General features: G+C 40.0%; 1 protein-coding gene and 1 long non-coding RNA gene across 13 annotated transcripts in view; one reads left to right on the forward strand and one right to left on the reverse strand.

Annotated features, from left to right (window-relative positions):
- TMEM108 (transmembrane protein 108) overlaps positions 1-17,012 on the reverse strand; it is a 363,999-nt gene that overhangs the window by 25,486 nt on the left and 321,501 nt on the right. The gene's annotated exons all lie outside the window — the stretch shown is intronic.
- LOC122230191 lies at positions 12,223-15,385 on the forward strand. 2 transcript variants are annotated; one of them, XR_006207334.1, is made up of 3 exons: positions 12,223-12,360; positions 15,012-15,130; positions 15,301-15,385. It is a non-coding gene; the product is annotated as an uncharacterized LOC122230191 (long non-coding RNA). The 2 variants fall into 2 exon arrangements; XR_006207333.1 differs by lacking the exon at positions 12,223-12,360 and having other exon boundaries at positions 14,918-15,130.

A 17,012-nucleotide genomic window follows, 5' to 3' on the forward strand; every position in this document is an offset into this window, starting at 1 on the left:
CCACCCTGCCGCCCTAATGGCAGCTTCCAGCTCCTCCTATCTTTCTTAACTTATTTGGTAGATTCTGATTTAACCTGGTTAAATATGTTGTGGAGCCTACCTGAAGAAAGAGAAAGGGGAAAAAAGATTCCATGACTATTGCCAGATACATTTATCTATATTCCCTCTGATTCTCAGCTTTTTAAATATTTGCATTCAGATCCAAAGTGTAGAGTTTGGAGGTGAAACAGAGACCAACAGCCTGAACACATAGTTTTTAAATCTGTTCAAAATCCAACTGAGGGGTCAGGGTAAATGCCACTCACTTAATATAGTCACAACTTCCTTGACCCAAGAAGCAGGTTGCATGAAAACCAAAGCTTATTTATCATTACTATGGGGCTAGATTGCCTTACCATTTAACCATGGGAGCCATATAAGGTGTTGGATATGGATACTTCTAACCTCATTCAAAATTTCTACCCATACCCCCTTCCTGCTATGTGATAATGTATCAGTCTCTAAAAACCAAACTTGGCGTCAACTTGTCTTGACAAGATCAAGGCCCTTCAGTATTTCTGGTCAGAAATGATGGCTCCCTGTGCAGTGCTCCCAGGGCACTCTGTTCCCATTTATATTGTGGCTCTTCTCCCTACAGAGTTCTTTATTCAAGGGTGTGGTAGGAAGGCATGGGACTGGTGGTGGTGGTGGTGGTGGGGTTAATGGTATTTAGGATCAATTCTGGCTCTGTAATTTCCTAGTTGTGTAACCTCAGGCAAATTAGTTAAGCTTTGTTTTCCCCAGCTATATAATAAGGATGATGATGCCTAACTTCAGGGTGCTTTCAGAGGTGGGAGAGGAGACTAAGAGGTACAGAGCGTCCACACAGTAGTGGCATTCAACAGGTAGCAACTGTTGTTTTAGTTTCTACTACATTTAGGTCACTCCCCTGGGGCCGTGAACTTCTTGAGCATCTGGAGCCCCAGAACTTAGCTCACTGTCTGACTCGTACAAGGAACACAATAATGTTTTCTGAACAATGTGGGAATAAAAGAATACTTAATTTCATGCATTTGAGTTATCTGCAGCTGAATGTTTACAACAAAATCATAGATGTTTATTTCTTTGTTGACAATGTCAACGGAAGAAAGCAGTAAAAAAAATGTGAGTCCTGTGATGTGGCTATACAAAGCCTGCGTGTGTCTTCATGTGTGTATTTATCTCACTTTTACTTTGCTTGTTTTTGTGGTTAACATTAACTAGTTCAAATGAACACAGCAACGCATAAGACAGAGCGAGGCAGGAGAAGGCTGAGACGGAACCTACATCCCATGTATCCTCCTAAGATCCTCTTCCGCAACTGTGCCCACTGCTGCACGTTCCATTCCTAATTACAAAAGCAAATAAGCCTTGTTTCTTCCAAAGTTCTAAAGGGTTGTGTGAAAGTGTGTGCCAGGAATTGGGCTTTACAGAGATATGTCTTGGCTTTGGCTTCCTGGTTGAAGGTGTGTGCTCTGGGCAGGTTTTTTGTTTTTGTTTTTTAACCTTTTATTTATTTAGTTTGAGAGAATGAGCAAGTTCAAGTTGGGGAGGGGCAGAGAGAGAGAGAGAGAGAGAGAGTGAGACAGGCGCGCACGCACACAAGAGAGAGAATCCCAAGCAGGCTCTGCACTGTCTGCGCAGAGTCCGACGCGGGGTTTGAACCCGTGAACTGTGAGATCATGACCTGAGCCAAAGCTGGACACTTAGCTAGAGCCACCCAGGTGCCCCTGGGTAGGTTTTGATGACAGCAATAAAGAAGTAGGATGAACAGAAGGACTTATGTTGAGGGCCAGCTGACAGGGGAGCCAGCCCTGTGAAGCCCATAGAGTCTCTAGATGCTTGGCTCCTATAAACCCAATAAAATGACTCCTCCAGGGCCTGAAGTCCCACAGCTTGGGGTCTTGGCCAGTGGGCTTCTCAATGAGCATAAGAGAATCTTTGGAACTCCTAAGGAGCCCCTTAGATAGTTCTGGGGACCTTGTCAGATAGGCAAGGTCACTAGTATCTGTCTACCCTCAGCTTTAAATTCTCAAAAGCAAGAAGAAAAGGCACAGTTTGGGCCTGATCATGCCTGAGAATCATTTACCTAAAAAGAGCATTGGGGTTTTTGACCTGACATCCTCTGGGGCTTGTCTGAAGCATTATCTCTCAGCACCCACTCCTCTTCACAAAGAGCTTGCTGTTTACTAAGAGGAAAATGGGAGGCCAGCAGGGACAGTGGCAAGTCTGAGGGGAAGGGGTGGGCTGAGTGGAGAGGCTGACATCAAAGAAGGGTGTCTGCTCTCTCTGGCACATTGGCTTGCCTGCTCCTGAGCTCCTGCAACTTCTCCACTAGTATTGTGCAAGGCTGCTTGGTATTCTCCTGGTTCCCTGATGGGGCTGGCTGCAGACTGTCTGGTACAGCTCTCATCATTTGCCAAAGTTCACTGCCTGTTCCAGTTTGCCTGGAACAAAACGGCTCAGGCAACACAGCTGTGCATTCTTGTGAAATTGCCTAATTTCCCATTTCAAGGCAGAATGCCCATACTCGAAGGTATAATTTAGGTTTTGGGCATGAGCTAGATTTCACAATTGAATTCTGAGTCAGCCCTCCAGGCTGTGCGTGCTTGGGGATTAAAGCTTTGCTCCCTCCCTGCTCGTCCCTCCTCCCCAATACTGATAACTATTCACTAATTTTAGATTTCCACTTATTGAGAAACTACTATGTGCCAGGCACTCTACTAGGTGATTTTTATATATTATCTTACTCAGTTATCGTAAAACCCTATGAGGGAGAAAAGAACAAACCTTAATCCATGTGACTACAAGGGTACCTACCCTCCACCTCTTTATTCTTCTCTGTTGGAGTAGAAATCTATGGATTTAGGTACTTAAACAATTCAGTGTGGACTTAGAGGTAGCTTTCTGGAGGAAAAACTAATAAAATCATCTTGTGCATGTCAAACCAAGGAGACAAGAACAACATATACAGAACAAGGAAAGAACAATGGAAGATAGTCTGTAATTCAAGACTATGTGGGATGTAACAGATTTGATGTACACTAGCTTGGCAGGGAACCCATGAAAGGCAGAGGAACCCAGCAAGTCTTCCTGGAAGAGGAGAAATCTGAATTCTCTTACTACCATTCCACCATTCATTCATTTCTTCATTCATATATTCAACAAACATTTATTGAGGGCTAAGCTGAGGGTAGCTTTGTGTTTTCTAGATAAACTGGCATCCTGATCTCAGCCATGGGGATGGCTGCTATTACCTCATTCCCCATCATGGGCACTAAAATGCATATTGGTAGAGAAAATTCTGGCAAATTCTGAAAAGGAATTTTTTCAGAATTTATCCATGGGTAGAAAACACTTCAGCACTTTATATTTTACAGTGTGCTTATGTTCAGAATCAGAACACACATTTATTAAATATCAAATTATGTTTGAAGGTATTTTACTCCTAAAAACCCAATTAATACTCATATTTTATAAGAGGTGGGTTTCATTCCCTAAAGCCAAGTTTCAGAGATGTTAAAAGACTTACTCAAAGTCACACATTCAAGGGGGAGCCAAGATGAATACATAGCACACAGTTCAAACACTGCCTCTGACTTGAACCAAACAAAATAAGATCAGAATCAAACCTGAAGCACATCCTGAAATGTTCTACTCCCAGGCTGAGCCTAGGGTGACATGGGGACCACCACCCCAGCCCAACTCCAGAATGTTGTTTTTTGTAGACATCTTCTTCAGTAGCCTAAGGTAGCTGCCCCTACCTCCTAGGCATGGGGAAGATGGGAGGTGGTTCCTTGCCCCAAATTTGGTTAGCTGTTCTTCCCTTACTCTAGCCACAGCTCCCACAACAGGTACTGAGGCACATAGGTAAGTGGTGTCCTCCCCAACCAAATGTGACTCAAATTTCTTTTAAAATCTAAAACACACTGTTTAAATCCTACAGACCTAGGAATAGGACTCTTTGTAATAAATGGTGCTTAAGTTCTATCCTTCTCCTCCCTCTTCTCTTTCCTGGAGAGATATGGGGAGAAAACAGACACTGGGACTAGGTATAAATTCACTCATTAGTTGTATGGCCTTGTATCAATTTCCCAGGCAAGGTAGCTATGTTGGGATTCTGTCTGGTGCTTTCTATTCACCATAATGTTCTTTCATTAGTTCTCAAGATTTTGTACTAAGTTGGTGTAGTGGACAATGTTGCTTGCCATCTAGATTCCTCCTTCCACCCCCAGTAAGGAGGTCCTTATTCTATAGCTACTAGGAGTATTGGCAGCTGATGGCACACAGCTGAGTTTCTCTTTGGGAATTGCTCTCAGTTGACAGAGCTGCCTTGTTCATGGATATACCCCCTTCCTGGGAAACTTGCATCCAATGACCGGATCCTGTTGTTAAAAGGACTAATCTCCTTGCTTCAATTTGGGACAAGTGTAAAGGGCCACTCCAGCTCCAGAGTTCCCCATAGGGTTGGTTGAGGATTTTGGTGTGACTGCATCACAGCCAACTTCTCCCCCTGCCCAATACTGCTTCCTTTACTCTACTAAAGGTATCGATTCTGGGAACACTTCCAAAAAACATCCAGTATGCAAATTTACAGCTCATAGTATGCTTTCTGGGAATAATATCTGCAACATATAGTATCCAATCAATGCTGATAAGGAGGAGGAGGATGATTCCCCCCCCCCTTGTCATTCTTTTCCTATGTCTTACTCATATATTACCTGTTATGTCCTGTGTCTTAACCATATATTTCTTCCATCTCACTTAATATTCCCTTAAAGATTCACCACTTTTAGATACCCTCTCTTGGTTACCTCTTTCCTGGTCCTAGTCATTGTAACCATGGTTGTCACTCTAAATGATATGTAAGATCTGTATTTTTGTCATTGTGTATTTCTGACATCTTTTCATTTCCTGGAAGCCCTTTGAGAGAATAAGTATTTTCAAATTCAATTTAAAAATATCAGTCTCACCCAAATTTGAGGAGGGGAAGATGGCAGTGGAGTAGGAGGACCCTAGGTTTGTTCCAGGAACACATTAGATAACTATCAAATCATCCTAAATACCCCAGAAATTGTACTGAAGACTGAAAGAACAAATTCCACAACTAAAGGGAGAGAAGAGACCACACTGAAGAAGGAAGGAAGTGTGGAGATGTAGTTTAGGAGAAAAATGGATCATGTGTGTTGTGGAGGGGAGGGAGCAATGGTTATGGAGAAGGGGGAGAGAGAGAGAGAGAGAGAGGAGAGAGAGAGAGAGGAGAGGTGAGGTGAGGCGAGGCAAGGCAAGGAGAGAGGTGCACACAGGGGAATGGACAAGGAGAATGTTTCCTCAAAGCCATTGGAAAACGAGAGGGGCTGAATTTCATGAGTTCTCTAACCAGTGGGTCTTAAAATCTGGAGTTTTAAAGGTCAGGAGGCTTGGCTGGAAAAGAGCCCAGAGGGCACTGCCCTGATCCTGGAGAGAAGGCAGGCAAACAACCCAGGGGCAGACAGTAAAGAAACAGCAATCTGAAAAACACCTGGGGCATAGTGGGGAGATTACCTTGGAGATCATCTTGGAGAGCAACCCTGGGAGGCAGCATTCATGTAGATGTCTCTCTGGGAACAGGAGAGCTGGCTAGGGCCATTTCCCTCCCCTGCCCCTCTGCATAAACACAGAGCCACCTGTGGGAAGCAGCACAGCACCAACACTGGCTGCTTAATTTGCTTATATCAAGCCCCACCCACCATGCTTTGGTGGGACTGCCCTTCTCAGTCAAGCTTGCCTTAGTCACAGCATGGCAGACCCTGCCCCTAGAAGACCAGCACAAACCCCTGCCCAACTATGTCGCCTAATCAGAGAGTTAGTTGTACAGGGTCTCAGTTATGGTGGCATTGGTGTCAGGTTTCATTTCAAAAGCAAACCAGAGCACACCTAGAGATAAAACTTGCCACATTCAGGCCAGGCACCAAACACTGCCCATAGCAGGCAAGAAGAACCTGTGCAGACAACTGGCCTGAAGGATACAGCAGCAAAATACAATAGCAGAGTACATGCAACATACACCAGAGACATTCCCTGAAGCACCAGATCCTGAGCACTACATCATCTCTTCTTTATAGGGCCATAACTGTCAGAAGCAGGAGACATAACTGACTTTTCTAACAGACAGAATGCATAGACTTAGACAAAGTGTCAAGATGGAGGAATTTATCCCAAATGAAAGAACAAGATAAGGCCATGGCTAGAGGTCTAAGCAGAACAGAGATAAATAATATACCTGATGGAGAATTTAAAGCAACAATTGTAAAGATACTCACTGGGCTTGAGAAAAGACAACATCAATGTGACCCTTACCACAGAGATAAAAGAGTTAAAAAAAGAATCAATCAGAGATGAAGAGTGCAATAAATGTGATTGGAAACAGGCTTGATGTAATGAAAAGCAGGCTGGAAGAAGCAGAGGAATGAATTAGTGGCCTAGACGACAAACTAATGGAAAATAATGAAACCAAAGAAAAGACAGAAAGAATTATGCAAAATGAGAATAGATTTAGGGAACTTAGTGACTCCATCAAACATAATAACACACATATTATAGGAGTCCCAGAAGAAGGGAGAGAAAAGGGGGCAGAAAATTTATTTTAAAAAATAACACCAGAAAACTTCCCTAATCTGGGGAAGGAAACAGACATCCAGATCCGGGGAGGCACAGAAAACTCCCATCAAAATCAACAAAAGCAAGCCAAATCAAGACATTATAATTACATTTGCAATATACAATGACAAAGGAAAAATCTTAAAAGCAGCAAGACGAAAGAAATCCCTAACTTACAAAGGAAAACCCATAAGGCTAGCTGGAGATTTCTCAATAGAAACTTGGGAGGGAAAAAAAAAAGAAACTTGGCAAGCCAGAAAGGAGTGGCATATTTTCAAGTTCTGAAGGGGTAAAATCTGCAGCCAAGAATACTCCATCCAGTAAGGCTATCATTCAGAATAGAAGGAGAGATAAAGAGTTTCCCAGACAAAAAACACTAAAGGATTTCATGACCACTAAACCAGCCCTGCAAAAAATATCAAAGGGAACTTTTCAGTGCAAAAGTGACAAAGACAAGAAAGGATTAGAGAAAATCTTCAGAAACAAATAATAAAATGGCAATACATATCTATCAATAATTACTTTGACTGTAAATGGACTAAATGCTCCAATCAAAAGATATAGGGTGTCAGAATGGATTAAAAAAACCAAAACAAAACAAAAAACAAAACGAAGACTCATCTATATGCTACCTATAAGAGACTAATTTTAGACCTAAAGAAACCTGCAGATTGAAAGTGAGGTGGTGGAGAAACATTTATCATGCATATGGATGTCCACAGAAAGCCAGAGTAGCAATACTCATATCAGACAAACTAGGCTTTTTGTTCTTGTATTGTTATTATCCTGCTTTGGGTATGATGGGAGTACTGGCCTCACAGAATGATTTTGAATGTGTTTCCTCTATTTCATTCTTGGTAAGATTTTGACCAAAACTGTCATTAAATATTTTTAAAAAATGTTTAGTAGAATTCACTAGTGAAAGCATGTGCTCTTGGGCTTTTCTGTGCTGGGAGATTTTTGTTTGCTAATTCAACTTTCATTCTTGCTATTGGTCTAAGAAGATTTCCTATTTCTTGGATTCAAAATTCATGATTCAATCAAGATAACTTGGGCATTTCTAGGAATTATCTGGTTTCTTTTTCTAAGTTATCTGATTTGTTAGTATCTAATTTTTATAGTAATCTGTTATCACACTATGTATTTCTGTGGTTATCTGTTGTATTGTTTTCTCTTCCATTTCTCATTTTAGGTTTTGACCCTTCTCTCTCTTTTTCCTTTAATGGAGTAAAAGCATTGCCAATTTTATTTATTTTTATGGAAAACTTGGTCATTATTTTCAGTGTTATGTTATTGTTTATTCTAGTCTCTATTTTATTTATTTCTGATTTTTCTTTGTTATTATTTCCTCTACTAAATTTCAGCTGTCTTTTTTCTAGTTCCTTATGGTATAATATTATTTAAACTTTTTCCCTTGATACAAGCATTTATAGCATAAATTTCACTCTAACATCTCCTTTTGCTGCACACTGTAGATTTTGGAATATTGTGTTTTCTTTTTCTTTTGTTTTGAGACATATTTTGATTTGACCTTTGATTTCTTATTTGGTCCACTGCTTGTGCAGTAGTGTGTTAATATTTACACATTAAATATTTAATATTTACAGTGTAGATTTTCCAGCTTTCGTTTATTGTTGATCTTTAGTTTTATACCATTTTGGTTGAAAAATATATTTGGCATGATTTCAGTCTTTTTCTAAAAATTAATTTACTTATTTTTAGAGAGAGAAAGAGCACGGGGGAGAGGCAAAGGAAGAGGGAGAGAATCCCAAGCATGCTCTGCCATGTCAGTGCAGAGCTGGCCATGGGGCTTGATCTCATGAACTGTGAGATCATGACCTGAGCTGAAATCAAGAGTTGGGTGCTTAACCAACTGAGCCACCTATGTACACCTGATTTCAGTCTTCTTACATTTGTAATATTTGTTATATCTCTTTTTATGTGGATTCTTTTGTGTGTACTTGAAGAAAATGTGTATTGTTGGATGGATTTTATTTTTTTTATACACACACACATATATGTGTATATATTCATGTATATATGTATGTGTGTGTATATAAGTATATACATATACTTATACATATACATACATATATATATAAGTAAGGGGTTTGAATCTTGGCAGTCTGGCTTCAGGGATAGCCACATTACCACAAGGTCCTCCTGCTCAACCATAACTCCCTGAAGGATGGGAGGAAACATTATTTCTTTGTATATTGCCATAGCATAATGGAATGGAATGGATGGAATGTTTCTTAGATGGAATGGTTTATATATCTTTTAGAACCATTTATTCTGAAACATGTTTCAAGGAAAAAATGTTCTTTTTGAAAAAAAAAAACTAACTGAGGGTACTCATTTAAAATAAAGCATATCAGCCTGGCTCAGTTGGTAGACCATGTGACTCGATCTCAGGGTCCCACATTGGGCATGGAATCTACTTAATTAAAGAAAAATTTTAAATAAAAAATAGATAAAATAAAAATATATAAAAGCAAATAAAAAATAAAAAAATAAAATAAATGAAAAATTTAAAAAAACCATATCAGAGGTGAGGTGGGTGTAGGGGATGGATGAAATAGGTTAAGGGGATTAAGAGTAAACTTAATCATGAAGAGTACTGAGTAATGATATATAGAATTGTTGAATCACTATACATAACAATGTATGTTAACTATACTGGAATTAAAATAAAAAAAATAATACACCAAAAAAATCTATTCCTCCTACCCAATAATATACGCTGATGATTGAAGGCATCTAATCCTGTTGGCTGAACATTTGACAAACCCCTTATAACCACCTCATCTTCCTCTCATTCAGTTAATTCATTCAGCATATATTTACTGGGTATCCTATCTGAACTAAGCATTGTTTATGCTATGTGAATACACAAAGAAATAATGTTTCTTCCCTATCCTCCAGAGAGTTATGGTTGAGCAGGAGGGCTTGTGGTAATGTGGTTGACTCTGATGCTAGATTGTCAACATTCAAACCCCTTACTCCCATGTTCTAGCCCAGTGACCTTGGGTAAATTAAACTGTCTGTGCCTTAATTTCCTCACCTATAAAATAAGATTAAAAACACTATCTTATAGGATTATTGTGAGGATTAAATAAGTTAATATATAAGGGGTTTATAACACTGTCTAGTAGACAGTATTATTAAGTCTACACTCTCCAATATGGTAGCCATTAGTCACATGTGGCTACTGGGCATTCTAAATGTGGTTAGTTCAAGTTGAGATGTTCTGAAAGTGTAAAATACATATCTAATTTTTCCAGGTGATTCCAATTTCACCAAATTTGATAGGCACTGCTAAGGGAATGCAGAGGAACTGGTGACAGGTCCTGTTAGAAGAGAAGACCATGTCACCCACCATCCACACCAGTTACAGAGAAGACATAGGGCAGGGGAGGCCACACAGGAAATGGTCTAGGCATTTTAGTAAGTTTGAAATACAAATAGGTAGCCTACAGCAATGCTCCATTCCACACTGCTTGGCAACTTCAGTTGCTGCTTTTTCTGGAAACAATGCCCTCTTTGCCAGACTGGGTCTGCAGTCTTCTACACCTTTTTAATCTAAAGTGAGCCTAGAACAAAGGGAATCTAAACTCTTTGCCCTAGGTCAAATTAATTTGCATTTGTAAAGCACAACCTCAAAAGGCATGCTTGTTATTCCCTGAGTTGTGCTCCCTACCAGGTGGATGTGGAGCTGACTTGGCAGCCTAGGTTCAGAAACAGTGCAAGAGAGCAGTTGCAACAGCTCAGGAGCTAGCCCATGACAAGTGGGTCAGCTTCTAAATAGAGCCACTTCTTGAGAACATCATAAGCCACGGGAGGATTAGGGGGTAGCTATAGAGATCTTTTTCCATTAAGAAACAATTCTACACTAACTCCATGATTTTGCACTTTGGATTTATGATCTTTTTTTTTTCTCTTGGGCACTTACCAAATAAATGTCTTTCATTTAATGAAGTCTAAATTCTGCCCTTGGTCTTCAATGGGGCTACACAGAGGGACATGAGTCCAGAGAAGTCCACGCATTATGATGTGGGTATGACACATTGTGAATTAAAGGACTTAGTAAGCTGATGCTGCATTACTCTTCCTCGGGGAGAGGAGAGCTGGGGATAAGGGGCCCCATGGGACATCATCACCTGGGAGGAGGTTGCAGGTGCATAACAAACTCATCTTTATATGGAAACCTGTCTTTGCTCTCTGCTCCCCAGGTTTCTTCTTCTTCTTCTACTTTTTTTTTTTACAGCTTGTGTATTCATAGACCTCTCCATTCACAATGATGAATGATATCACCTTCCCTCACTTCCCTTAATGCAATTATGCTGCAGAAGTTTTGGGCCAGTGCAAGGTTTCCATTACATGATTTCTTGGAAATGGCATTGTGTCTGTGGCTTTCACCTACCAAAAGAAGGGCAAGCATCCGAATATTAGCAGTGATAGGTGTCTCATGTTTACTGGCAATTATGATAATAATAATAATAATAATAATAATAATAATAATAGAAGTGTAGCAGTGACAGTGGTCGTGGCAATAGTAATGGTCAAAAAGGTATTATTTATTTGGTCCTACTATTTCAGCTTCTGTGCTATATACTTTGCTACAATGCCACATTGTAGTCTTCAAACAAGACTGCCCTAAAATATCATCCCACAGGTTCTTCCTACAATGTGATGCTGACATTCATTGAGATATGAGGTCTATGTTCTCTTATACCTGGGTAAACCTGTGACTGTGGCAGAAGTGACACTATGAGTTCCAAGTTCTATTAATGAGGAAGCATAAGGCAAGCTGGGGGCAAAGCACAAGCTAACAACCTTCTCTGCCCCCACCCTAGATGGGATAAGTGTGACATCCCTCGGCACTCCTGAGTGTCCAAGAACAAAGTAAAGAAAAAAAAAAAAACACAATGGTTAACTGATAGAGATCACCATCATGCAGGACATGAGTCTCATGTCTTCAGTTTACAAATGTCTTAGTAAATGATAAGAAAATGGCAATCTTATCAAAAGCCTAATCTCCAGAAACCCATACTCAGTTTCCTGGACCCCTAACAACACACCCCCCTTCGTGGTGATGTGAGAAGGAAATGGCAAATTTCCTTATAACCTGCAGCCAATAGACAAATACTTGAGATAGGCAGAGTAAAACATTCTTCCAGGAATTCCCTACTATCTTAATGTTAATGCTTTGCTAGAGAAAAAACCACCTTAACTTGACAATAGCTAGGCTTCCAGTATCTTATGAATCCTCGTTAGCATATGAAAATCTGTGTGGAGTCCTCTCTTTTGCCTTTACCTCCCCCAACTCCATAGTATATAATCAGTCACTCCTCACAACCCCTGTGCAATTCTTTCTGCCCAAGGGTCCTGTCCTATGCTTTAATAAAATCACCTTTTTGAACCAAAGACATCTCAAGAATTCTTTCTTAATTGTCAGCTCCAGACCCCCACCATCACTCCAAAACCCCATCACTATGACTTCATAAAAAATAACATGCAATAAGATGATGCTGCCATGGATCATACAGAGATGGACATGCCCCAGGAGCCCTAGCTCTTTAAGCCCCCAGCTGTAGGTGTCTCTCCAGCATTGACTGCCAAATGGGAGTAAACTAATCTTTAGGTGATTTCAGCCCAGTTGATGCCAAGTGAAGTCCCCACTGAGTCCTGTCCAGAATGCAGGTTTGTGAACAAAATTAATGGTGTCATTGTTATAAGCTGCTAAGTTTTGGGAAAGTTTGTTACACAGTAATAGTAAACGGAACCCCTATGTTATCTCATTAAACCTATGTAATAACCTTTCAAACTAGGTATTATTGCCATAGCTACCTTACAGATGAGGAAACACGCAAAGAAGTTTAAGTTGTTTGGCTGAAATCTCACAGTTGGCATGTGGCAGGGCTGAGCTGCAAGCCCAGGTCTGTCTTGCTCTGTGTGCAGATTCTGAGTCAGATCCTACCCAGCCTTGGCTACACAGCCCATTCATGTGCTACAGTCCCCAGTGGGTCTGCACCCCTGCCTAGCGTATCTGCTAGATTACACATCGACATCTGTAAACAAAGACGGCCTCTGGGTTTTTCACTGTGTCGTAAGAAAGATTTACCTTTTAAAGGTCTGCAGATACAGCTGATTCCTATGCTCAGTATGAAAACACACTTGGCACTGAAGTGAAAATGGGAAAAAAGAACACAGGCTGCCTTGAGGTTAGATTTGGGTTGCAATATCTTAGTACATTCCGGTGGACTTTAAGATGTTGGCTTGTATGTATGTACGTATGTATGTATGTATGTATGTATTTAACCATCCATAATGTCATTTCCATCATGAGATGTATTCTAAGAGTCAAATGGCTTCTTTGCTGTCTTTTATTTTGGAGCTCAATTGGTTTGTAAGCAGGAGACAACCCATTTGGGATACTCTTTCAGAGCTGTAGCAAAGTCAGCTGTGTTGCTTGTATTTTCACCAACTGTTACACCCCAAATGACAATTGGAGCTACCCTTTGAATTAGCAAGGTCTCATCAGATACAGAAGGAATACCATCAGCGACAGCATGAAGCACAGTATGATCCAGTGCACAGCATGTGGGAGACAGGGTCACCAGTGTCACTCATGGCCAATAGGAACCTTCAACCAGGTGGAGTAGCTCTGCTCCTGCAGAGCTGGTTTGTAAATCAGAATACCCAGGAAGCAAACAGAGAACCAATGCAGGGAGGGTCTGCTCATTTCTATTTCTCTGGGGTTCCCATACTATAGGGCAGAGACTTATCCTGTGTACAATCATACTGGAGGGCTAACTTGACTCCATCTTCTCATTCTTGAATATTCCTTCATTTTTCATGGCTCCCTTTTGATTGATTCAGGGAGACATTTATTTCTCTCCTTTTAAATTTAAATTTATTGAGGTGTGACTTATATGCAATTAAATCCACACATTTTAAGTGTACACATTGATGAGTTATGACAAGTATACAAACTTATGACAAGTATACAAGTATACTTATGACAAGTATCCTCAGTGAAGATAAAGAACATCTCCATCTCCTTGGAAGGTTCCATTGTGTCCCTTTGCAGTCAGATCTCCTCCCCTATACCTACTCTGGGCAACCAATAATCTGACTTCTATCACTACAGGTTTGCTTCTTCTGTTCTTGTTTTGTTTCTCGCTTTCACTCAGCATAACATCTGTGAAACTTATTCATTTGCTGCATCGGTGGTTTGTTCCTTTTTTATGGCTGGGTAGTATTTCATTACATGACTATGCCCCAGTTTGCATTCATTCATCTAATGATAAACATTTGGGTTGTTTCCAGTTTAGGACTATTATGAATAAAGCTCCTATGAACATTTGTTTACAAGTCTTTGTATGGACATATGTTCTCATTTCTCTAGGGTAAATACCTAGGAGTAGAACTGCTGGGACATATGGTTAAGTATATATTTAACTTTGTTAAAAATTGTCAAACTGTTTTCCAAAGTGGTTTACCATCTTACATTTTTGTTTCAAAATTTAATTATGTTGATTGACAGATGAATTGATTATTTAGGTAATAAAGTATATCGGTATGATTGAAAGTCAAAATGCAGAAAATACAGTGAAAAGTCTCCCTCCCAGCTTCAACTCACCTGAAAGTAAGCAGTGTTACCAATTAGTTGTGGACCTTTCAAGAGATAATTGAAACACTCACAAGCAAACCCTTAACTACATTTTCCCTTCCCACTCTTTATACAGGTGAATGTGTCCTGGACACCTCTTGCTTTTCTTACTTAATAATGTATCTTGGATATTGTTAAAGGGATATTTTCTAAAGTGTGTTCTGAGAAACTCTATCCCCATCAAGAGCTGTGTAAGAAAAATGGTCCCAAATAAACTTGGGAAAATGCTGCATACTTCAGCGAATCCTCAGAAATTCACAATTCACATTCAGGTATTAAAGGCTCTAAGAAGTCCTGTAATTGAAAAGCAAAGTTTCTAAAAATATTTGACCTGAGAATCTTTTTCTTTCCAGCAACATCTGTTTAACTTTGCAGAACTAGAATTCTGCAGAATATTCTTGGGAAAGCACATTATATAGACAGACTAGTAAACACTTTAGGCTCTGTGGATATGGTCTCTGCTGGGATTATTCAATTCTGTCATTGTAGTGTGAAAGCTGTCCTAGGCAAGATGTAAATGAATGGGTGTGGCTGTGACTCAATAAAGCTTTATTTACAAAAGACGCAGCAGGCTGTAGTATGCAACTCCTGATCTAGGATTTGAGATAGTAAAGGACTTGCAATTATAAGTTTTTAAAGTGTTTTGTCAAGGCCTGCTGTTTGTGCTTTCTCCCTACAGGCCCCATTCCCTTCCCCACCCCAATTAATCTGCCATCTCAAGGTTCAGAAGGATAGCAATTGAGGGAAGGAGGGGACAGAGACAAAGGAAGAAGATGAGGATGGAGAGAGAAGGAAAAGGTGAGAGGGAATTGTGGAGAAGGTGTCCTGGAGCAGAGGTTAAAGAAAATAAACACTGCTAAGGGCTAAATCAATAGCTGCCTGAAATTAAAGTTCCTCCTAACTGCTTTTCCTCTCCTTTTTTTTTTTTTTTTTTGCCTCTCCTTCCCCTCTTGTCCCCTCTAAGCCAGGTGTCCACATGGAACACTGGGAAAAGGGCATCCATGTTTCACACTCTCATGGTCCATTTGATTAAATAAATGTCCACTGACTGAATGGAGACTTTTGGATTCTGGGCTTTAGCATCTCCATCTGTAAGACCATGAAATCTTTGTTGTTCATGTCAAAACCATCTGAGGATGCATCAGGTTGTGGCCAGACATGTAATTCTGGGAGTAAATTTTGTAAGTTTTCCATTATTAACAGTTGGGCAATAGATATAATAGTTATCTAAGAAAATTTTAGCTATTGTTTTAAGTACCAGATTCCATCAACTAGAAGTAAAATACTATTGTTTTATGTATGAGTAAGAAACAAATATACAAAGTATGACACAATGCTTTCTTGCAATTATAATTTTTATTTTATACTTATTAAAAGAGCTCCTTTAGACTTACCTAGACACATTTATCATATATCCCTTCACTTACATCATGAAGTAATTGCCAATCCTTTTGCAAGCATCTCAGGAAAAAAACACAACCCGATTTGAACTGTTATGTAAGTGTTTTCCTTCTTTTGATTTCATCTAGAGTTTAATTGTTGCTTTGGTTTATGGAATGGAGACCATTCATACAATCATGGACATTTTTTCCACAAATATCAAATTTCGGCCCTGCTGCCCTACTTCAATGCCCTTTGCAAATGCAACTTTTTGTTTCCATGCTTTGTCACAGTGAATCTTTGTGACCTTTGTGTGTGTGTGTGGAAACTCTTTAAACAGCAGTTAAACATGCATAGTACCAATGGTGCATTTGCCTCAAATAGAGAGATGAGATGAACAACTGCAACCAACATTCACCTGTGCACAGACAATGATGACTGTCATGAGTGCTGCCTGGCTGACAGCAACTGCAATATGCATTGTAGTTCCAGGGATGTTAAAGTGAACAGAAGTGTTTCTAACAACATAAACCTACATGAAGATGTGTGTTTAAACAAAGTCCTAATTTCAAACTTTAGTAGGTAAAGAAAAAATCCAGTGCCCTGAAGCAGGATGTTGTAACATTTTTCTTCTTCACAACCATTTCCAAATGCTGCACAGTGATATTCAGATACTTCCAGCTGAAAACCTGTGCACTGGAGTCACCTGGATGGTAACAGGTCCAACTATGAGATTCCTGCAGGTGCTAACTTGGTATGACCCATGTCCAACTATGCGATTCCTGCAGGTGCTAACTTGGTATGACCCACAAAACTGTATTTTCGCACATGTCTGCCCTCCTGTGAACTCAAAAAAGATGTATGGTTTACATGATGAATTATGCATAAGAGTATGAACTGCTGATCATTTTAAAGTAAGAAAATCAGAATTGAACTATAGCTAGTTTCTTTTTAAACATGTGCTTAGCACATATGCCAAAGGAACGTGTAAAGGAAAAAGCTAATTTAGAAATTTATATCCCTGTAAAAAATGGTTTCATGACATTTAAAGTAAGATCTGACAGGCTTCTGCTACAGTTAAGGAGGCTGCCTGGCTCCATAAACCCCTTTCTGAGCTGGGCTTGCCAGGTTCTGTTTGGTAGGACTGGAAGAGCAGGGATCTAGTGAGATGTGAGTGCATGTTGGCGTGTCAGGGAAAGCACCACACTACACTGTGCGCTCTCTTGGTTATGAATCTTGTGTCTCTCTTGCCTGAGGTTCAGACCCAGGTCTTGTCTAATCCCAAGCTCCTGTTCTTTTC

The sequence above is a fragment of the Panthera leo genome, chromosome C2 (assembly GCF_018350215.1).
Source record: "Panthera leo isolate Ple1 chromosome C2, P.leo_Ple1_pat1.1, whole genome shotgun sequence".
NCBI classification, from domain to species: domain Eukaryota; kingdom Metazoa; phylum Chordata; class Mammalia; order Carnivora; family Felidae; genus Panthera; species Panthera leo.